We start from the raw sequence: 25377 nt of genomic DNA, 5'->3' as shown, positions 1-25377 counted from the left end.
TTAATGGACTGCTATTGGTTCTCTGAATTTTTCCTTGGAAAACACCTGCCTCAGCCAGTCTTCCAGCACCCATTTGGGTAGCAATTGCATGTGGCTCAGGGAGTACCACGCCCTCTATCTGTAAATAAGTAGATAGCAAAGGGAAGAGCTCAACCATCCGTTGTTTTTGGATGCAGTCATCTCATCCCTCATGAGTACCTGATAATCTGTTTCCCTTATTCTGAGCCAACTGTGTCTTCTGCCAGCCAGACAAGCAAGCTATTCTCCACACCCACTGCTCAGAAACTGCCCGGGTCTGCCTTCCCAGGCTGCTCCCATCCATCTTGTTGACAAGGATTTTCTTTGGGTTGACAAGTGTTTTTGGTTGCTGCCTCTTGTTGATCCCATTGGAGAAAAAAAGCAAAAATTGGAGCTGGGGCTGGAGTCCAGCATAGATTTCCTTTTCATTGGATTCCAGTTGAGCAGGGTCTCTGCCAAGGCAGTTAGAGCCTGACTGATGAACAAGGAGAATTGGTCACATCCCGGAGGTTAATATTACAAAGTGGTTTCTGTTTTCCTTTTTTGTAGTAGGCAGAGCGCCAGGATTTTATTTCTCTCTCTCCACAAAGCACCTTGGCCAAACAATAGTTGCAATGGCTATTTTCTTACAGGTAAGATTTCAAGATGTCCAAGAGCAATTGTGTTTTATTCCTTGTACAGAACTACCTTAACTGTAGAAATATAATTATCTCTGGTTAAATGTTGCTATAGGGGATAGAGGAGAAAACCGTGCATCTCCCCTTTCCCATCCATCCCCAAATCATCTTCCAGACACATGGCCGAATAGTATAGAAGAAATGTTAGGTTCAATGCTTCTATTTATCCCTTCACTCCACTCACTTCAATTTTGCTTCAATTCACATAAGTTTTTTCCAGGTTTCTCTGTCATTTCTTAGAGATCAATTTTTCTAATTTTAATTTGTAATACATCATTTTCTAATACATTCATATGACATAATTTGTTTAGGCATTCCGCATGTTGTTCAGTTATTTCAGTCATTTCCTACTCTTTTTGATCCATTTGGAGTTTTAATGGCATAGATACTGCAGTGGTTTCCCATTTCCTTCTCTGGGTCATTTTACAAATGAGGAAACTGAGATAAAAAAGGATTAAATGACTAGCTCAGAGTATATATGAGGCTAGACTTGAACTCAGGAAGATGAGTCCATACTCGGCACTGTATCAACTGACGATTCATAAATCATGATTCATTGATGATTAAAAATAGTCGATTCTTTGCTATAATGAAGAAATCTATTCAAAATATTTTGCAAGAATGAGTCTTTTTCCTCCATCAAGCTGTTTGATGGTTATATCTAAAATTAAGGTCACTGGGTCAAAACTAGATCAAAAACTACAATTATTTCTTTTTATCCCCATTATTCCCATTTTACAGATGAGGAGACTAAAGGAAGTGAGGATTAAATGATAGGTCATACAGTTAGGAAATGCTTCAGTCAGAATTTGAATTCAGTCTTCCTAGCTCTAGGTCCAGCACTCTTCCACTACTCCATTGAGCTGCCTATCTTTATAAATAGTTTTGAGCTATTCATCAGTTGTGGTTTTTTTGTTTATTTTTTTTTTTGGTTTTTGTTTTGTTTTGTTTTTTAGTCTTTCAACTTTGTTTTAATGTTTCTTGTTGTCTCATTGAGTCTTTTACTTCTGTTGGACTCATTCTAATTGTCAAGGAATCTGTGACTAAGTAAATCTTGCTAAATAAGGATAAGTCATAACTTTGCAAATTTTTTCTTCTCAAAATTCTAGCTTCTTTTCCATTTCTCTCTTTTAGCACCCTCATTCATTTATAAATTCTTCTTAACTTTTGCTTCATCTTTTAGGAATTCTAGTTAACTTTGTAGCCATTAATAGTCATTTTTATTTTGTCTTTCCATTCCAAAGACTACTCTCCTTGACTGAGGAAACAGAACAGAAAAATGACAAAACAAAACAAGAAAATGATGGCTTGGCTTTTTTTCTGCTTCCATCAATCCTAAAGATTCATCTCGTTTCTCCTTCGATCCTCCTCTTCCCCCAGTGTAGCAAAAATAAAATCTTTTGTGTGTCTTTAACTTTCCTATCTTTACTCGCCTTATTTTAAACTCCAGCACTTCTGACACGATTCTCATGGCACCATGTCCCATTTCTTTATTCATCCTCTGTTGTGTTAATGCCCTTGAGTTCATCTTTTGTACATGCATTTTTAAAGCTGGTTGAAGAGTTCCTAGGGCCTGGGTGCCTAGATCTGTAGACAACTTCCCCCTTTCCTTCATCACTGATTTCTTTCTTTTTTTTTCATCTTCAGAATTTCATTCTTGAGAGTTTCCCTTCCCTCCTGGGCTGACTTCCCTATAGAATTTTAGTCCATAGGATCCTACTTATCCTTTCTTTCAACCCTTTGGGATTTGTTCTCCATTCTGGGGTATATATCAGACCATTTTCTGCTTTCCTATACTTTTTTTTAATTAAATGCCTTAATAGAAGCTCAGCATTTAACAGCAATAAAAATAACTACTGAATTTGCTTAGCAACTATTTATGAATAAATAATTTTAAATGTTTTTTCTATGTGCTTGCACATTGTGCTAAGTACTGGGGATACAAATAGAAAGGAAGACTGGCCCTGTTCTTCAGGAGAGAGGAGACGATACATATGGAAGGATTCAGCTACAAGAGAGATGAAAAAGTCCCCATGGTCCTTAAGGTACCCCAGTCAAACAGATGGTGATGCATCCTGCTTGCATTTAACACTATTAAAATCCCTCTGATGTTAAGCCACCTGAAGGTGTCAAAGATGGTGGCAAGAAGCCTCTGTCCTAGGTGCTGCAGCAGCTGTGGGCAGACTGGATCCCCACCAGGACTGCTTCCCAAGCTGAGGGTGTGGACACTGCTCTGGAAGCACTGCTGGTCCAAAGGCTCTTTCTTGGCTTGGAGCCCTTAGCTACCCCTGGCAGGGTTTGGGGGGGCAGCGGTCAGGACTTGGGGTGTACTGCCTCCTCTCTCATCTCAGGGTGCCTTGCCGCTCCTGTTAGGTTAAATGTTGGGAAGCACAGCTGGCCTCTTCCCCACAGAAGTTTCCCTAGATAACGGCCAGAAGCGGGACTGTTGTTGCTGGGGCTGATGAGAACAGTGGGTCCCTTCTCTGCAATGATTTCTCCCCCTCTAAAGTGGCTGAACTGGAATCAGGTCTAGTGGTTTGGGGAAGAGAGCTAATGTAATGCTATTCCCAAGACTCTCAGGTCCAGGATTTAGGGTTGTCTCCCAGACACTTGCATTTAGATTAATTAATTTCAATGCATAAAATGTCATACCACAACTTCAGTAGCTCCGTTAATCCCCACTGGGTTTCTTTGTCCATTCATTCTAGTTCGCCTTTTCTCCTATGATTCATTTTAGCTACTGTTCAATCCGTTCTTTTAGTTCTAATTTTTTTCACTTGCGTTTTTCAAAAAGATTTTGCTCAGAATTTGTTTTGAAATCCTCATGCTTTGGGGGCTTCATTTCTTCTGAGTATCCCATTCCATTAATGCCCCACACTTGATTTCCTCTCGGGTGCCACTCCTGAAGTACAATTTATGAAATGGAAGCCAGCACTTCTCCTCCTCTGCCAGGAATGGAGGCTCCATTCGTTATCACTCCGGTGACCCCTTCTTCCCTTCTCACGGTGACAATCCAGTTCAGAAGAGCAGCACCTCTTTGTTGGCTCCTTCTCAAAGATGAAATTATTGTGAAAATATTAGCCATTCTGCTTCAAATCGAGACAGAGATCCAGTGTGAATAATCGAACTCTCCCCTCACTTAAAAAAAAGATCATTAAAAGTTGGCATTTATACTACTTGAAGATTTATGAAATATCCTATACGTATTATCTCATTCTATCTTCACAGTAATCCTGAAAAGTGGATGTTGTTATTATCTTGACCACTTTACCTGTGAAGAAACTAGGAAACTGAGAACAAAGCTAAGTGATGTGCCCATCTGGACTTCTCGACCTCCTTGAGCGTGTTAACTCCTGCTCCATTTTTACCAGACTGTACCCTGCTTTTATCAGGCTTTTCAGCAGCTTCTTTAAATCCTCGGCCAGGTAGTGCAGTGGATGGAGGTCTGGTTCTGGAGCTTTTCTGACCAGCTACATCATCCTGTGCAAGTCCCTTGCCCTCTCTCAACCTGTGAAGTTATCCCCTGAACTTGTCTTTTTGAGTTGCCTTCTTTTCCAGAAATCTAAGATCCATGATTACCTGTTGACAGACCTCAGGCCAGTCTCTCCCACGTCATACATTCGATCCTAAAGTTCTTAAGAGACACCTCGAGATTGTCCTTGTATGGCTTTTCCTGGCCACCTTGTGAGCACTTGCCCAGAGTGAGTTTTCCCTAAAATAATCTTTTTGGCAATACTTTGGCATTTGAACAACGTAGCCAGCTTTCGAGAACGCAGCTGCTCTTTCAGGTATCCAGACATCTGTAAGTGTATCATTTTTGGTGACCAATGCTGTTAGGATCCTTACTAGGTTCTAAGTCAGTACTTAACAAATAGCTAACCGAGTCCTGAGTTCAAACCCAACCTCAGACATCTACCTTGATTAAGAAGTACTTAATGTGAGTCGGTACTTAATACATCTTTGTTCCTTTCCCAGTCTTCCCCTAGTACAGTGTTCACTGCCCTTGGGCAGGATCTTGTGTCACAGGGATCCCCCCAAGTCCCTTTCTCACAGACCATCTTTATCATCCACTTTTATTTTCTAAAGCCTTTGGCTTCGGTAAGAAGAAACAGGTAAGAAAAACTAAAAGCAATCAAAAAGGAAGTTTAAGGCTTTTTGTTCTCTGTTGGTGTGTGGGTTTGCTATTGGAGAAAAGAGGAAGATGGGAACTGTTGAGTGAGGACGCACAAATATGAACAAAGGCAACATTCCCCCTTCTTTTTTCAGTTTAAAGTTCTTTAAATTAAATTTGCAACAATAACTTGGCGCAGTGGATAGAGCAACAGTCCTAAAGTCAGGAGGACCTGAGTTCAAATTTGATCTCAGACACTTAACACTTCCTAGCTGTGTGACCCTGAGCAAGTCACTTAACCCCAATTGCCTCAACAAAAATAAATAAGTAAATCAGGTACTTTCTTTTTGCCACCCTTGCTAGAGGTATCCTTTCCTTGTCCACTGCACTTGAACAGCGCCATAGGATCTAAATCTGTTTCTCAGACACCATCTTAACCAATTCTCTCACAACTTCCTTCAGTCCACTGCCCATTTTGGCCATATCATCTTCGTCCCTCAGGTCTTCGGTTTCTTGACCAAGACTTCATAATAGAATCATAGCTGTGGAACTGGAAGGAACCTTAGGGGGGAACTGAATTTAACCCTTTATTTTACAGATGAGCAATCTGAGGCCCACAGAACTCAATAAAGTGTCCAAAGTTCCCCAATTTATAAATGGCGGAGCTAGGCTCTGATCTAGGTCCCCGGATCCCCAGTGGAGTGCTCTATCCCCAATGTCTGGAAGAACAGCTCTACTCTGTTACACTCCGTCCTCCCACCACCTCTCAGGCCCAGGAAGACCCAGTGCAACTCTGGGTAACCTTCAGAGCCTAGAACAAAGAATTCGAGATTACACAGAGCAAATTCACAGAGATGGCAGCTAGCAAAACCCCCTCAGAAGAAAGCAGCCCCGAGATTGCCGTTCTTAGCACTTTTCTGCCTAAGTCCCATTTTCAGTCATTTAATCATCTTTGCCGCTCTCCTCTGATCACAAACTGACAGAATGAGGTTTATGAGGAACAAATGCACTTGGGAAGAAAAAAATCAACAGCACCAATTGAAGATGAAGCAAGGCTGGCTTCCTCCAAGCGCAGCCCTAAGTAGGGCATGCGCCACAAAGGGATTCTGAGCCGGCAACGGGGCGCAGCGATTAAGGAGTCAAATAGGAGTTGGAAGCACAGCGGGGTGAATCAAAACAAGGGGTCTCCCGGGGGGCTGTGTTTGACCTGGACCAGGTGATCCATAACCACTAGCAAATGTCACCCAAGAGACCAGGTGCCTCCTGCTGGGCAAGCTTCCCAAGGTCACCTCCAAAGCTCCTGGAGCTTTCCCAAGGATCCCGTCTGGGACAGAGATGGGGCCGGGAGCCCCCCAGTGACCTGCTGGGTATTTACTCTTAGCACAGATCCTTTCCTGATCAGGGAAGTTTGGGGGAATCCAAAGATTTTACTCCCTTTCTCTTCTTCATGGTTCTAATCCTTGAGAATCACTGAATCTCCAAGATGAGAAGGACCACAGATCTTGTCTAATTCTCTCCACACCTAAACGGAAATTCTATTCCAGTTCTATGTAGTGGCTTGAGGACTGGGGGGAAGATGCACAGAACTGAAGAGGCCGGTCGCTGTTAAAAGACTTAGTGGCGGAGGAATGGGACCGGTAATGATGAAAAATCTCATTTCTGACACACACTACCTGTGTGGCTCTGGGCAAAACATTCACCTCTCTAGGTCTCAGTTTCCCTATCTGTAAAATGGTGATATATCCTCTGCGGATCCCATGATCCTATATTACCACAAGTCTTATTTTAATTCACACAGGACAAGTCACATGGCTTAATTTGAGATGCTCAAACACAGACTGATGAATGAGAGCAACAAAAAGGCCCATCTGCCCCCCCCCCCAAATTAGGGGGGCACCTTCAAAATGAGACATGGAAGAAATAGAAGCTGAGCCACCCAAGCCTGAGGCAAGAGAGCAAATTGGAGGCAGTTTTACAGCAAGCTTTCTCCACTTCCCAATTCAATAACTGGGATTCCCAGGTCCCTTGTCACTCCAGGTATCAAAACAACTCAGGATTACAGGAAGGATTACAGGTCTGGCTTGACTGATTCGGAAGCTGAACGTTTCTAGTGTAGAAGTGATGGAAAGGGGAAAGGAGTACCGGGAAAGGCACGATGTCATGTCTAGAGCAGTGACCACCTGTATAAATCCAGGAGGGGAAAAGGGAGGTTTTAGACAAGCACAAATAACCTCTTCAGTGACTAAAACAAATAACAAATGATGGCACCATCCAGCCTCTGCTAAAGCTTCTAATTATGGGAAATGTATTACTCCCGAAAATCATCTATTCTACTTTTCAACAGTTTGATCAAGATGTTTTCCTCATCGTATTGAGTCAAAATCTAATTTTCTCTGACTTCTGTTCATTGCTCCTTGAAGTTCTAAAAGTTTTAGGAAAAAGTGGTTCATTTCCCCATATCCCCTCTCTCCCTTAGCATTAGACTCCCCTCCGTCATCCACAACACCACCACACACAGAACTGTGCCCACAGCCCCGTCGGGGTATGAGTTCCCAACTCTCTAACCCACAATAATATGCTGAAATGTGCCTCTGGAGGAAAAGAGTTTAACCTGAATTCTAAATTATGGAAAAATTAGAAATGGTTTAAAGTGGAAAATATGATCCTGTGGCTGAAAAATAGGAAATCAACATAGTCAAAGCTTTAAAAATTATTTATCCAGAAAACAAGAAAACTAAAGGAGACCTAAGCCATGCTCTGCAAAGCCTATTGTTATAGTGAAGATGACCAGCTACTTTCCATCGTAGAGGAAAAGAAATCAATCGAGCATTTTTTTTTGAGTTCTTGCTTTGCAGGGTACCCAAAGTTGTACTAGTTGTGTCCTGGACAGAGGAAGGTGATACAAAAGTCCAAGACATGAACCTTACCTTCAAGAAGGGCACCTGAGGAGGTCAAGGATGTAAGATTACCGTGAAGCAAGAAGGAACGACTAAAGATGGAAAAATAGAATTTCCCGATTTTATGGCAACGAGCTACTGCTGCTGCTGGAGTTAGAAAAGGAGGAAGGACTGGATGCTCAAGGAGCTTGGGTCCTGTAGAAGGAACCAGGATAGGGACAATATGAAAAAATAAAATAAATACAATGAGGATCCAGGGTGACCTCGGCAGAGGCTGAGATTGGGAGCAGGATACCAGGAAGCTGCCAATTCCAGGAGATGGTAATGAGGAGGAAGAGCAGGAGGTGGGTGGGAAAGCCCAGAGACGGAAGACGGACCGTCACGTACAAGTCATGGAATGATGGTGGATGGGGCCAGGCTCGTGTAAGGGGAAACAAGGAGGAAAAAAGGAACACATCCAAGAGATGTTTCAAAGGGAAAAACCAGCTGGATTTTTACTTAGATCTGATTAAATTTTTATTTCCAAAACAAGTGAAGATGCCTTAAAACAAGTAAGACAGATACCAACTCCTCAGGATGCTTAGGATACGACCCCGCTTGGCAGCTGAGCGTTTGATGAGGTCCCTTCTAATCCTGTAATTTAACAGAGGTCGCAGAGAACACCCAGCGACCCCAGCAAGGTCCCAGCCAAGAACGTTGACAAATCTCTCAGGCAAAGCCATGAACACCAGCAATTTCCTATGAAGGTTCTTCCTCATTGATCATAATTTTTTGCATGGAGGCCGAGAGCGGTCTTCACTTTTACAGGGTGCAGAAGGGAAGCCCCTTTGTCTCTGTACCCCAGCACAGTGCCTGGCACACAGCAGACACTGAATAAGTGGATTGAACTGGGAGTTACAAACTTCCAGGAGTTTTTCACAGGAGTCCTCACTCACATAAGACCCTGTCTATGAAGGACTCAGTCCTTCACTCCATCTCCCATAAGCATCCTGTTCTTTTCTCCCTGATTTTAGCCTTTATCATGAGACTTTTCCAGACAGTCTCCCTGCATGAAGTATTTCCTCATGACAATCCAAGCTGGATGGAGCTTCAGAATGGTCTTTCTAAAATGTAGTTCTAAGTCCATCCCTCTTCCTTTACCCCCTCAATAAGCTCTACTAGCTCCCTATTAAGTCCAGGATCTAACAGAAAATCTTTTGCCCACTCCTACTTTTCCAATCTTCTTACACTTACTTCTCCATAATTTAGAGCTAATACTCCATTTCCCAGTTCCCAGCATTCTCAGCACCTGGCCCCCATTCTCACATCTAAGTACTGGCTGCCTTTGCTCTCCTCAAGACTTTTGCAGGGGAACATTTTCCATCTTCCTCAACCACTAGCAACCACTGCCCTTTACTCCTTTTATATCTTGGATGTCCCACAGTTACTTGCATATCATTTCTCCCCTTAGAATCTGAGTTCCTGCTTTTACCTTTTTATTCCCAGAGTTTAGCACAGAACAAGTGCTTAAGGACTACTTATTGTTTGACCTCGTGAACAGAAATGGCCAATTTTTTGTGCAAAAGTCAGCATCAGCGACATTATCTTGGCGGTTCCCGCCTACCCCTGACACCCAGCTCACCAAGATAGCACCCTCACCATCCTCCCCCATAAACCAGTCACTTCCCTAAATCTCCAACTGCTCCTCGGCTTGATAAACTCCCGTGGCCCCCGAGAACATCCTGAATCAAAATGCAGATCTAGAGAGCAGACTCCCTCCTTTTCTCATCTCTTTATTGATGAGCTCTTTGGTCGTGGCTGATCTTTGTGACCCCTTTGGGGTTTTCTCGGAGTGCTTTTCCCGATCCAGCTCATACTTGAGGAACCTGAGGCAAACAGGATTAGGGGACTGGCCCAGGATCACACATCTGGGAAGTGTCTGAGGCTAGTTTTGAACTCAGGTCTTCCTGTCTCCAGCCCTGGCTGCCTACCCACCACGTGTGGAACTGCTCACTGCCTTTAAAGCTTAGCTCACACACTACATCACACTACATCTCATGCAGGAAGCCTTTGTTTTGGTCCACAGACACTAGTGCCTCCTCCCTCTCCATGATTTTATATTAACTACCACAATATTTATTTACTATAATAGGTAAGTAATAAATGTACTATGATAATAATTTATTTACTATAATATAATGCTAAAATATGAAATATAATATTATATAATTAATTTACTATAATTATAATAATATAATGCTAAAATATAACACAGATTATATAATTAATTTACTATAATTATAATAATATAATGCTAAAAAATAACACAATATTATATAATTAATTTACTATAATTATACTATAATACTAAAAATAATATACAAGATTATAATTATACTATAATTAATGCTAAAATGTAATATACAATATTATATAATTAACTTTCTATAATTATACTATAATACTAAAAATATAATATGTAAGATTATATAATTAATTTACTATAATTATAATAATATAATGTTAAAATATAATATACAATATTATATAATTAAACTATAATATAATGCTAAAATATAATATACAATATTATATAATCAATTTATTATAATTATACTATAATATAATGCTAAAATATAATATACAATATTATATAATTAACTTGCTATAATTATACTATCATATGATACTAAAAATATAATATATAATATTATATAATTAATTTACTATAATTACAATACTATAATATAATTCTAAAACTTGTTTCCTCTGTCAGACCATAAGCTCCTTGAGGGCAGGGACAGTTTGTGTTTATATTCCCAGAATGTCTCACTGAGGAGACCCTTCATAAATGCCTTTTGATTGATCATTAACGAGAACCATCACAAACGACTCCAAATGGCTTGGGGAAGTTAACCAGTTTTCCTGTGAGCTTCCAAGCAGATCTTTCCCTATTGAATAAACCTGAAAAATCCAGCCAATCAAGATCTGAACTGACAATTTTTTTGCAGATTACAAAGTCACATAATGTGATTTGGTTGCTCAGGGACCCAAGCTTTTACAAGTGCCCCTCAAAACGTGGTCACAGAGAAAAGCCAAAACTGGAAAAGGGACAAAGGGACGAGAGATTAAGAATGGGCAGGGACAGCAGGATTCATGTAGCCCAACCTTCTCATTTTACAGATGAAGTTTAGGGACATGGAATGACTTGCTCAAAATCACACAGGGATTAAGGGGAAAGGCAAAAAAAAAAAAAATAAAAAAAAAAAAATCAACGAATTCTCTGTGTCTGACACTCAGTGGGGTAAACTAAACAAAGAGTTAAGAATGAAGATAAGTGTGAAAACCATCCTGTGAGCGAGAATCAGCCAGGGCACATTAAAATAATAAAAGCCACATCATTTTCCTCACAAAAACTATCACTTTCCTGATACCTGGAGGCATCCCATAAACACAGCAGAAAGGGCTGTAAATTTAGATATTAGTACCTTCAGAACCCTGGCTTAATGATGTGTGCATGTCAGCCCAACGACTACCCATCGGGATATGGCGATGGCTCTCCCCCTGCCTCCTCTGTTCATCAGAGAAGGAGTTTCTCGCTGGGAGTTCACTGGGTCCATGGATGGATTTTAAGGGATCACCATGTTTGGGTGGGACAAAATTACATCTTTACCATTATAGTCGGCACCCTTGGTAATTCTATGTACATGTAATTTTGATAATTGCAATTCAATGGCATTGTTTTCTTTGTAGCCCCATGTCTTATATATCGAGAAGCCTTATTCTGAGAAGGGGTACAGATTATAAAGGGGGTCCATAGAGACCCCTACTGACAAAGGGGGCAATGGCTTGCCAAGGGCACCACACAGCTGGCTGGCAGAGCAGCCCCAACATCATCCTCCACGTAAGCCATGGGGACGTCACCATTGGCTGGAGAACCCTTATCTTGGGTGGAAGACCAGGGATCTTTCTGTCTCCCTCCCTTAGAGGGATGAGTATATAAATGGGAAAGGAGATTCCAGAAAGATTTTTATTGTTGCTGCTGATGGTTCTTAACCATAAAAACACAATTACAACAAGAGGCAAGGCCCTCCCACACCCCGACTGCCCTGTCTGCAAGTCTTTCCCATGTTCAAATGTGGTCTCAGAGAGGACTCGCTGGAAAGGATCCTGGCATCGGAAAGACTGAAGCAAAAGAGAGTGGGAGGGATGAGATGGAGAGCTAATATCACAGAATCAGGACAGCCTTGGGGAGATAATGGAGGACACATGGGCTATGGCCCATGGGGTCACAAGGGGGTTGGACACAAGTGAACAACCCCCAGGATCCCCCACTGCCCCACACTGCTCACGCTGCGCTACAGACAAGAAAACAGCTGAGCTGAGAGCCTGTCTAGGATGGCCTTTTATATGTTAATGGATAAAGATGCAGGGCAAAAATGAATAGGAGAAATATCAAAGGAAGGTATTCTCAAGTTCTTGGTAAACACAGAAACAGTTTTATAAAATGGAAAAATGGTTTTCAATCTATGGTTTAGATCATTTGGGATGCAAAAAGAAAATGCAGAATTCTTTAAAATCCTTCCCTTTGAAAGGATTGATCTTAAACTCCTCAGAGTTTCCCCTGAAGAATTTCCCACTAAGTGTTTGTGTTCCTCTTAACTCCAGGGAGGAATGAGACCCCATAGAATCAAGAGAGGTGGATTCCAGCCCCAACGCCAGCACTTGCTTTGCGACTCTGGGCAAACTACCTGCCCTCTCTGAGCTACGATGAATACCAAGTGGATGTTTGCCTTGTGTGCCTTCTATGGCTGTGGAAAATGCGCCTTTTTTAAGTGGCCTAAAAATGAGGGGTTGGGATTGAGCACAGGGAAAGGTACATTATATTCAGAGGTCTTCTTCTCCTTTCAGAAATCTCTAAGTCCTTGATATTCACTTTAACCACTTCCTACAAAACACATGATCTAGAGATTTGGAGAGCCAGGGATCTAAATCCATGATTTCCCTGATGGGAATCTCCCTCTCTGCTCCCTCCCAGTCCTGCCCAGTTCATAGCTTACAATCTTGGATATTGTGAGGCTAAGGAACTGGTTCACATTGTGACAGAGGCGGGACTCCAACCCAGGACAGCCTTCCCGTCACTTAAGGAAAAACATATATATATATAATATATGTGTGTGTGTATGTGTGTGTATGAATACATTTTTCCTTCTTACATATATGTATATATATGTGTGTGTGTGTGTGTGTGTGTGTGTGTGTGTATGAATAGGAGCAGTAATTTCTTCCCATGCCTGCAGGTCTGGTATTGAGAGAAAAATAATTCAACAACAGCAATAATTCAGATAATAAATCATCGGGATAGCACCTCCTTTTTGTGCTTCAACGTCTACAAAGCTCTTTCCATACAACAGGCCTGTTAGGCAGGTGGTGCAATGATGGCCCTTCTTTGCAGGTGAAGGAGCCATCACAGAAGCAAGCCAGGCACCCAAGGAGGCTCCCCCAATACTCTGTTCACTGTTGCCTCCACTACATCATATTTTCCATCCAAGACTGTAAAATTTTGCATACACCCAGATCGCTGCCTCTGGAAGGAAAAGTCCTCCCAACTGGAAGTCGTTTAGCAAAAGCAAGCACATGTCCACAAGAATATTCGTCTCATTTGGGGAAATTGGTTTCCCTATGATTCTGACACACAATAAAAGGGGGCCACAAAGAACCTCCCTCTCAGTCAAGGTTATTTGGGAGCAGATTTCTTCATCACCACTGAAAAGCTTCCTCCGCCAGATTTCTCTTTTCTGTGATTTGCATCATTAGGATCAAAGATCAGTGTTATTCTCAGAAAAGGATTTTCCCCTGAGTGGGTTGAATGCCCCTAAAAGCTTAAGAACACACTCCCTTATAATCTAAAACCTTAGTTTATGTTTAGTGACTCTCACATTGGAGAAACAAAAATATTAATCATCCTTGCTGGCAAGGCAGGGCACCTGAGGCAGGACCGCAGGGGAATCGGCAGCAGAGATCAGCCCAGGTAGGTCCTAAGCGATGGAGGATGCTATAAAGTAGTTCAGGGGAGGTAAAAGTGAAGAAGACCTGGTCAGTCAAAGGAAATGAGCTCTTAACTTTTTTTTTTTAGTCTTTTAGGAAAGACAAATCTACAAGTGGATATCCTAGATTAGTAGAAAACCTTAGATCCAGAAAGAAATTCAGAGGCAACATTGTCCAGCTTATTCATTTGAGGAAACCAAGGCCCACAGAAGAGAGAGAAGAAGCACATGAGGACTGAGTTTCATATATACTCAGCATTCCTTATTTTAACACCAGTTGGGTGACTTAAGGTAAGTCATTTTATCTCTCTGAACTCAGTTTACTCATTTACAAAATGGGATGGTAATACTTGCACTACCTAATAACCTGTGTTTTAAGTGTGTTGGGGTGATTGGGCCAAGATGGTCTCAGTTCCTTACAGAAGCATGTATACCATACCGTAGCTCACGTATATGCACAGACATGGGTCTCTGGATGGTCCCTTGGTCCACCATGATGGGAATGGGGCAGGGGAAGGTCAGTGCTCCCAGAATATCCAGTCCACTATGTGCCAGACGCTACTGAGTCCATTCTGAAGACCAGGAACCTCTGATTGTGCCCATCCCATTAATGAGTCTGCAAAAGTGGTCAGAGTATGTCACGGCTTCTATCCCTCCTTATGCGACACAAGGAGAGTACTGTATGAAAATGAAGGTGCTACCTAAACATGAATAATAGTAGTTGTATCTTGCACCTCCTATCTGAGCTCTGTCCCAGGCCCCTCAGCTGGTGGTTCAGGAGACTTGGGACTGGAGTAAGAAAAATCTGAGTTCCAACACAGCCTCAGAAACTCACTAGCTATGTAACCCCAGGCGAGTCACTTAATTTCTGTTCATCTGAGTTTTCTAAACTGCTAAGTAGAGGTGATTATAATACCGATCTTGTAGGAGAAAGATAACAAGCTCTGTTTCAGATATATTGAATTTAACTTGTCTGATGGATATCCAGTTCAAGATATCTGCAAAGCAGTTGAAAATATGAAATTAGAGATTAGCTGGGAGATTAACAGAGAGGGATAATAGTTTTAAAAGTCATCGGCACAGAGATGGCAATTACATGCATGGGAGCTGATGAGTCATCAAGTGAAGTCCTACACAAAGAGAAGAGAGTCCAGGACAAAAACTTGAGGGATACTTATGGTTAAATAGAGTCATCTGGGAGAGAACGTGGCAAAGGAGAGAGAGGAGGAGACATCAGAGAAGTAGAATGAAAGCCAGGAGAAAGGGATGTGTCTAAGAGCCAAAGGTAAGAGAGTCCCAAAGAAGGGAGAGTAATGAACAGCAGCACTGGCTGCAGAGAAGTCAAGCAGAATGGGGATGGAGGGAAGGTCACTGGATTTGGCCACTGGGATCATTGTTAACTTGGGAGAGAGGAGTTCCAATGAAATCAGGCAACAAAGGGGTTAACAAGAGTATGTGTCATAGACAGCCCTTTCTAGAAGTTTAGGGCCAGAGAAAGGAAGGGATCTAGAAAGGGGATGAAAAGATCGAGTGAGAATTTTTTCAGGATGGGGGAGACTACAGCATGTTGCAGACATCAGGAAACGAATCAGCACAGAGGAAAAGAGTAAAAAAAGTGAAAGATGACGAGGGTGACGTGTTGGAGGAGATAGGATGGAATGGCATCCCAGAGAGAAAGGTTAGTAAGACCACTTCCATCCGGTGAAATAGGAGAGGGAGGAGATAGTCCTAGAAGAGAGCAGAAGAAGGTGCTCATTGCAAATAGCCTTATTTTTTCTGTAAGATATCGGCTGGGAGAAAATCGGAAGGCATGAGGAGGATTGGAAGAGTTGCTGCGTAGAAGGAAATAGAGATTTGATAAGGGAGATATAACAGGATTGCCTGGAATCAGTGAGAGCCCAGCTGAGATTGTGTTACATTAATCTGTACTAGACCCAGGCAGAACAGCGGTGCGATTTCTCCATCTTTATTTCACAAAAACAAATGGGGGAGTAAAGCAAGGGTCAGGCTTGGCAGGGCATAATCCACAAAAGGATGAGGGCTCTGGGGACTCAAGAGGGAAGGACAGGGAAGAGTTGTTTTGGTTCATCAAGGAGTCAGGATGGAGAAAAAAGGAGAGATTGGCTACTGCAGAGGAGATAACCTGGGAGAAAACTGAGGGGGCAAGGAATCAGATGGCCCAGTGTGACTGAAGAGTCGAGTGTGTAAAGGAAAGTAGAGGGAAAAACGGACCCGCTAAGGGGATTCAGAATCACTGAGTATGGAAGGGAGACATTCGTGGGGATGTAGAGTTCAAAGACGTGACCATCTTTGTGCATGGCTAAGATAAGAAGTAAGAGTGACTGATGCGAGATAACTGGGTGGAGAACTGAGTGGTTAGGATATTTAGGGAGAATCGATACGGGTGCTGAAGTCCCTTCGTATAAAGTAGGAGATGAAGAGCAGAGAAAAATCTAAATATCAAACTCGCTGAGAAAGAAAGGGGCATGAACTCAGTGCCCGTAGGCAACAGCTCCCAGGATTCTGATTAGGTGGCAGATATAAGGAGCATACATTTCAAAACAAGAGAGGCTGATGAGTGATGCAGAAAGACGTGGAAGGGAGGAAGGAAAGTTCCACCTCCCACACCTCCACCACACCCCCAAACCCAACCTCAGGTACAGACTGGCACCGTCTGTGACACAGTTACTGAGACATTGTGAGGGCAACTCAGGAAGCAGAGGGGTGTTTGCTGGTCAGTCATCATTACAGGCTGAAATAGAAGATGAATATTATGAAGGTAACAAAAGATGATGATGATGATGATGATGATGATGATGATGATGATGATGATGATGATGAGATTTTGCCAAATAGCCAACTAGTTGTAAATCTATAATTCAAATATCAGTCCCCCTGAGAGGAAACATAATACTAATAATATAATAATAACAATCTAATCCGATTGTAGCTAAGGACCTACAGCTTTCACAGACACATTTGGGAAAAATCCCTTCTTGCTAAGGTGGTGCATGTCAGTTGGGAAGCAGGTGAACAAATGATGAAATAGGAATGGGATATATACTTTTATTTTACTAGATATTACATATATATATATATATACTATGTTATATTATATTATATTATATGTATACTATATCCTATATTATATGTATATATGTAGTATAATAATAGTATATATCCCATTCCTATTTCAATAATAGTATTATTATAATATAGACTATAAATAATATATAGTATACATCTACTATGATGAATTGATGCAGAACAAAATGAGCAGAACCAGTCACATCATTTGTTATATTAACACTGCAAACATAAACAACTTTGAAAAACTTAAGGTCTCTGACAATGACCATCCAAGCTTCTAGAGCAGTGCTCCTCAAACTTTTTAAACAGGGGGCCAGTTCACTGTCCCTCAGACTGTGGGAGGCCGGACTACAGTAAAAACAAAAGCTCACGCTCTGTCTCCGCCCCTCAGCCCATTTGCCATAACCCAGCGGGCCCATAAACGTCCTCAGTGGGCCACATCAGGCCCGCGGGCTGTAGTTTGAGAACCCCTGTCCTAGGATAATTAATGTTGAAGGATGCTACCTGCCTCCTGCCAAGAATGTAATTAACTAAATGAAAATGAGACTCACATTTGTAGACAAGATCAATAATTTAATTTCTGCCTCAGTTTCTTTAACCTGTAAAGTGGAAATAATAATAATAGCATCTATCTCCCAAGGGTTATTGAAGATCCAATGAGAAAGTAATTGTAAAAGAAAAAAAAAAGAAAAAAAAAGTAATTATAAAGACCTTAGCACAATTCCTGGCACATCGTGAGTGTGATAGAAATATTAATGATTTCTATTAGTACTATTTGTTACAAGATTGTTAATAATTTTTTTCAATTGTCAAGCATTTTTCTCCCTTCTACTTGCTTAATATTACTAAAAAGGAAAAAAAAAACAAAAAGCTTTTAAAATCCCTCTTTCCCGTCCCTCAGACTGCATGGGAATGAAAAATGAAATATTAGCCTCAACTTAACAGCTGTGTAAGATGAATTTTATATTTAAATTCTTACACAAAATTGTTTTTCAGATCAAAGAAATAAAAAGAAAGACAGGGGCAGCTAGGTGATGCAGTGGATGGAGCATCAGTCCTGGCTTCAGGAGAACCTGAGTCCAAAATCAGTCTCAGAAACTATGTCCCTACTAGCTGTGTGACTCTGGATGAGTCATTTAACCCCAATTGCTGTGCCAAAAAAGGCCCTGGGAGCTCAGTGTTTTGGATGATACTCTGACCCAACAAGGAAGGCTTCATCATATTCTCCTGCCCTAGGATTGGGCAGAGATTTTTCTTCAAGAAGAATCCTCATTCTCCGTCAGCCAGTATCACATTATCCATGTAAAGCGAGAAAAGCTTCTGCAAGGACCCTCTCGGTATTGGTGACCACCTCCCTGGCCACAAGCGTGACTCCAGCGTCTGGCTGCTGGTCCCCACCTCCCGTATGGGTCTTAACGCATCATTTGAAGGTCTCAGCTATTTAGGTCCAGTTTGATGAATTAGAGGAAGCCTTCCTCCAGAGATCTCTCACACTATTTTTGCTCAAATTAGCTAGCCCTTCTGCCCTGAGCCCTATTCTTCACATCTCTTCTGACTCCACCCACTTACACTCATCTCCTTCTGGAGCAGGCTGCACTTTGAAGTTTAATCTGAATTATTATCATTTTCTGTATCGTTTTCTTAAGTCTATAATCAACAAAATATAACTCCAGTCCCGATTTGTAGTTTTTTTTGAGTTCCAAGTATAAATGCTCACATTGAAAATTTAAACATCTGGCTCTCATTGGGTTAGAAATGGCTCTAGAATCCCCTGGCTCCCTGCCCCCAGAGACCCCCACCTCCCCTCTTCTCAGAGGTATCCAGCATAGATTGACAAATATATTTCATGGATGTTACAGAATTCAGGGAATTCTGCATTATATGGAAGAAGTTGCTTTCTCTGTTAAAAGCAATGTTCTAAATCATGCCCTCACGCAGGCTAGACTGGGTTTTGTTTTGTTTTGTTTTTTTTCTTAAAAGGTTTTGAGACTGTCCTTGAGATTTAATTGGCTCAGGGAGCTATTGGCAATTCTTCTTTATGGCCTGACTACAAAGCATCCATCAGGAGCTCCAGAATTTCTAAGATATTCTGCTAGTGGAACACAAAACAGTTGAGGCAAGGAGGCTTTCATCCAATGAATCACGATAAGGGGTCATCAAAGATTACCCTTGTTGAATATCCTACTTGTGCTATGACCAAATAAATCTACAAATGACCCAATTTTATGTCTCATTTGGTTCCATTTGAAAATCTAAACTGCCAAAGTATTTCCAGCCTCAAATACTTGCCAATCCAATTTTTGGTTAAACAATCAATATGCCTCATTCATGTGTAAAATTATATGTCCAATCAGAGGGCTTGGAATACCATATTCCAGGAGGCAAAGCACTAGGGTTCAAACCAAAAATTAACTATCCAGGAGATTTTGATTTTGATTTCCTTCACAGGCTAATTATACACCATTTTAAAGTCCTATTCTTTTTGTACAGCAAAACAACTGTTTGGTCATGTCTACATATATTGTATTTAATTTATACTTTGACATATGTAACATCTATTGGTCATCTGGGGGAGGGTGTGGGGGAAGGAGGGGAAAAGTTGGAACAAAAGGTTTTGCAATTGTCAATGTTGAAAAATTACCCATGCGTAAATTTTTTGTGAAAAAAATAATAATAATAAATTGGGGGAAAAAAAGAAATAATGACCATTTCTATTAGTATTATTTGTTACAAGATTGTTTTTTTTTCATTTTTTAGTAGTGTTAAGCAAGTAGAATGGAGAAAAAATGCTTGACAGTTGAAAAAAATCATCGGGAGATGGTAGAGCTTCGATGAAGAGAGTTTTGATCATTTCTATTGAAAAAAATCAGAACTAAACACAGGATTCAAGAGAAACATAAGATAAATAGGGGGAAATATGAGTGTGTGTGTGTGTGTGTGTGTGTGTGTGTGTGTGTGTGTGTGTAATTTAAAGATTAAAATATTTACATCCCGATCCAACTCACTTCCAGCTGATCAATGATGGACAGAAACAACTACACCCAGAGAAGGAACACTGGGAAGTGAAGGTAAATTGTTAGCACTACTGTCTATCTACCCAGGTTACTTATACCTTCGGAATCTAATTAATGTGCAACAGGAACATGGGATTTACATACATATATTGCATCTAGGTTATATTGTAACACATGTAAAATGTATGGGATTACCTGTCATCGGGGGGAGGGAGTGGAGGGAGGGAGGGGATAATTTGGAAAAATGAATAAAAAAATTAAAAAAAAAAAGCACAATAAACTTTGAAACTTTAAAAAAAAAATAAAATAAAATATTTACATCCCTAGATGGGAAAACAATAAAAAAAAATTGTGTCCAAAAATACAATGGGATGTATGACCCAATAAAAACACTCCCCAACAACAATTCAAGTCCGCAACTTTTTGTTAAGTTTTTAATGTGGGCGAAGCACTGTGCCCATGGAAATCCAAATGAAAAAATGAAAAACAGCCTCTGCCTTCAAAGATCTCGTGCTGTTAAGGGGCATGTTAAATTGGCTGTTAAGTAAGTAGGAGCTAAATTGATGGGAGGAAAACATGAACCTTCAGTGGGATCAGAAAAGTCTTCACAGAGAAAGTGACACAGAGCTAAAATTCCATGATTCTCAACCGCAGAAATTGGAAGGAAGAGTGTACCCGGCATGGAGAGGTCAGTGCAAAGGCTCAGAGGTGAGAGATTAAATATCAAGTGTAAGAAACAGTCATTTGGCTAAAACAGAAGTGAGTGGGAAAGGGAATATTATAATCTGCAAAGGGAGGTGGGAGCCAAATTGTGGGTTCAATAGAAAGACTGTAGAAAAAAAATCAGAAGTCTCACACATGGACCCTGTGCCCCGGCTGTTTATCCTACCTGTAGGAGACTGGATAAATCATTTAAATTCCCTGGACCTCAGTTTCCTCAAATATAAAAGTAAAGAAGTGGATCAGATGATATGAAAATTTTAATGCTATAATGTACTGGTCCCAAGGTTCCCATGTTGTGAGAAGGTAATGGGAAGGCACTGACAAGTTCTGAGCAGGAGACAGACAGACCTTTATTACAGTAAAGCTAATTTTCAGCTGTGTAAAGTAGGAATTAAAGAAAGGAGAGACCGGCAGCAGAGACACTAAGATCACCCGGGGTGGGGGCGAGTGATGAGAGTCTTACCCAGGGTAGAGGCCATATGTGGAGAAAGGGGGACAAATGAGAGGTGTATGAGCAAGGTGGAATCATCCAGTCCTGGCAAGTGTGAAAGAGAAGTCACAGAACAGAGATGCAATACGGCTGCTAAGAAAAGTGGCCCCTCGGTTCAGGGCAGCCCCCCGGTTCAGGGCAGCCCCTCAATTCAGGGCAGCCCCTCAGTTCAGGGCAGCCCCCCTTTGTCTGAAGTTGCATTATTACCTCAAGTAGCAGAGCTCAGCCTGCCACCATTAGGGCACACAGATTTCCAGACTCTCTTGGCCCACTCCTACCCTCACGTTTTCCCTCCCAGAACCACCTGCAGTAACACCTAGGATGTGTGGCCCTGTATAAACAGCCACCGCAAGATACAGTCTCTGCACCCAAGAGAAATCCTACCATAGCCAGTTACGTTTATTTGGTTTTTTGGGGGGGTTGTGCGGGATTCTAGAGGGGGGACTTGGGCAAAATGGGGAAGGAAAAAAGGACAAAAGGATGCAGGAGGGAAGAGGTAACATTATGATTTTTTTTTTTTCAGGTTGAAATTGGAAGACCGAGAGTCCCCACCAGAAAATCAAGCGGAATTGTATCATTGCCCAAAGGAATCGGGGGAGAATGAATTGAAATGAATACATAAAAATCACATTCCCTCCAAATGAGTAGTTTTTAATGTAATTTGCGCCAAGCACTCATGCTCAAAGGACCTGCTTTCAAGGTCTAATGTGCATTAGGCTTCCGCCAAGGTACAGTCGGGGGCTTGTTTTTCTAGAGCCTAGTAACCTTAATGAGCTTTAGCATTTTCAACTTCCTTAAATTTGGGGCCTGACTGCTCTCCCTCTGCAGAGCCCTGAATGAGACCGGTAAGTCATCGATTGGAAGAACTCTCCTGGAGATCAATTTTCCTAATGCGCACACAGCATACTAGGGCCCTTCTACTGGAGGGAGACGTTCGGGGTTTGGGGGGCTTTTCTTCTTTTCCCCTTCTTGTTCTGTATTTCTTTAGACCGAGCACACGAGAACAAACCTTAAAGATGGAGTTGGGAACCTGGGAAGGGCTGCATCCCCATGGATTACCTCTTCCTGACTTTGCTCTTCACAAAAAGGTTACGACTATTTATGTTATGTGCAAGCAATGCATAATAATTAGACGCTGGAGCAGTTTAAAGGATGACACTTGTTAGAATCTCAATGCAGATGTTTTAATCCCTAAAATGCTAATAACAGTTGCCTTCCAAGCTATATCATGAGTGTTTAATTTTTGATCCTTCTCTTTCTCCCTGTCTCCTCCCACCTTTCTCTCTCTCCTTTCCTTTCCCCTCCCCCTTTCTCCCTCCCCTTCCCTTCTCTCTCCCTTCCTCTCTTCTTTTCTCTGTCTCTCATTTTTTTCCTTCTATCTCTCATTCTATTTCTCCATCTCTCTGCCCCTCCTCCCCCTCTCTCCTCTCTTATCTTCTCCTCTCCCCTCCATTCTCTTGTCCCCCTCTCTCCTTCTCTTCCTCCTCTTTCTCCTTTCCTCCTTCCCTCTCTCCCCCTCTCTCCCCCCCTCTCTCTCCCCCTCTGTCTCTCATCATACAAGAGATCAGTCAGTCAGTAAACATCTATTAAGTGCCTTTGACATGCTGAATACTGTGCTAACTGCTGGGGACACAAAAAAGATGCAAAAGATAGACCTTGTCCCCAAGGTGGTCCCAATATAATGGGAGGACATCGTGCAAATCTATACAAACAAGCTAGGTACTGGATAAAAAAGAGTAACTAAGAGAGGGAAGACATGAGAATTAAGAAGATTGGGTAACAGCTTCTTGAAAAACATGGGATTTTACTTGGGACTGAAAGTCAGCAGGAGCTGAGGAAGAAGAGCATTCTAAACATGAAGAACTGAGAACAGAGAAAATGTCCAAAGAGGAGGATGGAACAACACGTCAGGCAAGGGTCAAGGTCACCAATTTGAAGAGTCCGTGGTGTGGGAAAAGATGGAAAAAGACCAAAATGGTTACAAAGACTTATATTACAAAGGACTTTCAAGACCAGAGGATGTGGTAGTTGATTCTAGAGTCAACAGCAAGCTCCTGGGAGAGGGGTAGAGGAAACTGTGGTTGTTTGGGGAAAATCACTTTCTGAAGGACGGATTGGAGAGGGGAGGGACTTCAGTCTTAGGCTACAGAAGAGTCTATTCATGATGTGATGAGTGCTTTTAACCAGAGTGAAAGAAAAGGAGTATATTTGAGACAATCTCAAAGGTCTTGACAACAACTTGGATAATGGGTGTGAGGGGCAGTGAGGGACACAGGAAGACTCTTAGGATGTGAGCACTGAGAAGAAGGCATTGTCCTCTATAGTAATAAGGGATAGAAAGGTGAAGGGTTGAGAAGAAAAATGATGAGTTCTGTGTTGGCCGTCTCGAGTTTGAGCGGCTTCCTTGACATCCAGTTCAAGATGCCTGAAAGGCACGAGGTGATCCAATATTAGAGGTCAGCAGAGAGTTTGGGGCAAGAGAGGTAAAGGAAGGCAATAAGGAAGTTAGGAAGGTGGAGGGGTTGAGAGGAAAAATGATGAGTTCTGTGTTGGACGTCTCGAGTTTAAGATGCTTCCTCTATATCCAGTTCAAGATGCCTGAAAGGCACAAGGAGATCCAATATTAGAGGTCAGCAGAGAGTTTGGGGCAAGTAGTCATCATAGAGATGGTAATTAAATCCACTGAAGATATGAGATCACTTAGTAAAATAATACAGAGGGAAAGGAGAACAAGTCCAGGACATGATCCTGAGGGATGCCTGTGGTGAGAGGACTTGATCTGTATAATAATAATCCAGCAAGAGGCTGGAAAATCAAGTAAGCAGGAGAACAAGGAAAGGAGAGTGTTCTGAAAACCAAGGGAGAAAAGAGTATAAAAGAGGGAAAAGTCATCAGCCGTGTCAAAGGATGTAAAAAGGCAAGGAGAATGAAGATAGAGAAAATGCCATTGAATTTGGCAATTAAGATGGTCTCAGAGAGAACAGTTATGGAGCAATGAGAAGGTCAGGAGGCTGATCACAAGGGGAGAAGAGATGGTGAGGAAGTGGAGGGACCTACTGGAGATGGCCTTTTGGAGGAGTTCTGCTACAAAAGACAGAAGGGCTAGAGGACAACAGAGAGAGCAACTGGATCAAATGGGGATATTTTTCAGGATAGGGGAGACCTGGCCATGTTTTTAAGCAGTAGCAAATGAGCTGGGAGGGAGTGAAATTAAGAATAGACAGAGAATGACAGGGGGAGATGGAATGCAGTGTGACGACTTAATCTTGGTAAGGAATAAGGCCCCCTCATCAGGTGAGACAGAGGTAAAAGAGGAGAGAGACGAGGACAGCTAAATGACATGAGATAGGGAAAATGGAAGAAGGGGGAGCTCCTGCTGAATGCCCTCAATTTTTTCAATAAAATATAAAGCAAGACTCTCGGTTGGAGGGGTGGAGAGACATGGGATGTTTGAGCAGAGATTAAAAAGTTTGGAAAATGGGATAATGAGATTGTGGGGAGTGGGAGAGTGAGTTAAGGCAATGACGAGGGCCCAGGTGAGGTTGTTTAGCACACATTTTTAGTGGACAGAGCACCGTCGCAGATGATTCTCCATCTTTCTTCAGTAGTATGGGTTTTTAAGCAAAAATGATAAATAGTAGGATTAAGGATGAGTTTTGGAAGGGCATAATCGGCAAAATGATAATGAGGCTAGGGATTTAAGAGAGGAAGACAGTATAGTCTTAAACTGGACCACCAAGGGGTCAAGATGGAGAGAAGAGGCAAGAGTGGTAAAGCATACAGAAGATACCCCAGGAGACAATTGAGGGGCCAAGGGACTTTAAGTCATGGTATAAAGAAGAGGGTTTTATGAGGGAAGGCACAGGGAAAGATGAAAAGTCAGTAGATTATAGTCAAAGAAGAGATTTCAGAATTCTTGAATGTGGAGGTGGTACATTTGAGGGTGATGGCAAGATCAAGGTTATGACTATTTTTGTGTGTAACTAAGGCGGAGTGGAGGAGGAGTTCATGGGAAGGAATTAGGTCACAAACTGAATGGTTATGGTATTTGAACGAGAATCAAATTACTTCTAAATTTTCTTTACTAGTAAATTTGTCACACACAAAAAGCAAATGAAGTTACACTGCCGTGATTTTATGGTTTCATCAAGAATAAATCACGAGTGTGACTTCATTTACTTTGCCGATTGTTTTCAGAGTCTCTTCCATTTTTTGAAAATTGAGACATTTGCCCTTCTCCAAACCTCTGCTACCTCTTCTGGGAACCATTATCTTCCAAAAATCATTGACAGAGTTGATGGAATCAAATTTGCAAGTCCTTTCTGTGATAT

Source organism: Sminthopsis crassicaudata, chromosome 6 (genome assembly GCF_048593235.1).
Source record: "Sminthopsis crassicaudata isolate SCR6 chromosome 6, ASM4859323v1, whole genome shotgun sequence".
NCBI lineage: Eukaryota > Metazoa > Chordata > Mammalia > Dasyuromorphia > Dasyuridae > Sminthopsis > Sminthopsis crassicaudata.
This window is presented reverse-complemented; position numbering follows the sequence as displayed.